Source organism: Lotus japonicus, chromosome 6 (assembly GCF_012489685.1).
Source record: "Lotus japonicus ecotype B-129 chromosome 6, LjGifu_v1.2".
Classification (NCBI taxonomy): domain Eukaryota; kingdom Viridiplantae; phylum Streptophyta; class Magnoliopsida; order Fabales; family Fabaceae; genus Lotus; species Lotus japonicus.
In genome coordinates this window covers 62,232,620-62,234,472 of record NC_080046.1, presented here as the reverse complement: position 1 = coordinate 62,234,472, position 1,853 = coordinate 62,232,620, and positions in this window count along the sequence as shown.

Sequence of the window (1,853 nt, the reverse complement as noted above, 5' to 3'; positions counted from 1 at the left end):
TGCAGAGGGTCCACGGTGGGGGGCCTTGATCCGATTTTGGAATGACCAGAGGCAGAACCAAACACACCCTACAACTTCGTCATGATTCATGAACTATATTATGTGAGGTCGTTTGAATATTTATGAAAATAGATACAAATACAATATTTCTCTTCATATTATCATGTGCATGTCACATAACGTATTATAATGTGACAATTAAATTGTCATTAAAGTCTGAATCGCTAGGGAAAAGGAAAACAAACTTCCCTTCAATCTGTTAAGCAAATGAGTTGACAATATTTGGTGAGTGGTCAATTGATTAGTATAATTGCCCAAGTCATATTAGGCTTCGCTTGGATTGATGGAGGGGGAGGGAATGGAGCGGAAGGGAGGGGAGGGATGAACAGGTCCACTGTTTGGATTATTTTAAAATAGATGGAAAGGAATGGAATCCAGTGGTACACATTCCATTATATACCACTCTTTACCCTCACTTTTGCTCCCCTCAATTTGGGAGGAATGGGATGGAGCAAAAAAGTGTTGAAGCATTAAAATTTTGAAATTACTGGATTACCCTCACCAAACCATCATGCATGAAGTAACTTCTTACCTTGATGTCAAACTGCCCACCCACGGTGCTTGCTAATCTGTTAATTTTTTCTTAATATTGCCGGACTCATCTTCAACAATTTCACTGCTCTAACTTGCCTTTCATCATCAATATACAGAACGTATATGTCAATTAGTGAAGTGATTGTTGGAAAACCATTCCCTATTAATTTGTAGGACTACCTATTCAATGTATGGTACCCAGCAATAATTTGTAGAACGTATATCTTATGAACTTAGAAACAATTGAATGTAATTCGGAATTTCTGTAGAAACAAAAACATAAAAACAAAAACAAAATGAATGAGTAAATAAAAAAATTGGGTAGTAAATTAGCGCTGCAATTCTATTCACTTGTTTCAATTCTATACATTTAGGCTTCGTTCGGAGCATCTCCATGACACCCAATATATTAGTTTCATGTTTACTTTGGAAGTCCTTTAGAACTAACTGCCTGGTGAGTTAGTAATATATAAAGTACAATTAATAAGGGTAGTATAGGAATAAAAAAAATATAATTCATTCCGCTCCACCCATTATTCATATAATGGAGTGGTAACTTTGTTCCGCTCCGTCATAAAATACCCAAACAATGGATTGAAATTTTTATTCCATTTTGTTCCGCTCCATTCCGTTCCATTATATTTCATTCCGCTCCGCTCCATTATATTCCATCAATCCAAACATAGTCTTAGAGAAACTCATAAAACGTTTGTGGCCGTTTGGTTGAATTAAAACATTGAGTTTCTGTTTAGGAATAGTGAGTTATTTACACTAGAATGAATGTTGAAGTGTTTGGGGGGTTTTATCCAACACATAAAACATGTTTTTTGCAACTTTGGAACTCAAGTTTACTTTAGGTAAGTAAAGAGTTACTACCTAGTTAAGAAAACTTCTCTTAAGTGTCATTTTACAATATTATCCTTTTATAATTCATCTTCATACTATATAATTTATTATCATACGTTCATTTTAGAAATTTAACTTAAGTAATTTTTCTTCATTACCCTCAAATAACATTATTTTTTTAAACTTAATCATATAAAAGTATAGTGCACAAAAGGCTAACTAATGAAACCATATTTTGTTAAAATTTTAAATATGCATGAAACAGAAATATGTCGTTGTAAATTAGAAATAAGAGAGAGTTTATATAAAAAAATGTAAATATAAGAGGTAGAGTAGGTAGTATTGTAATTTTATTTTCGTTCGTCTTACGTTGACTCAGTAAATAAGATTGTTGCTCTTCTTTTCCGATGAAA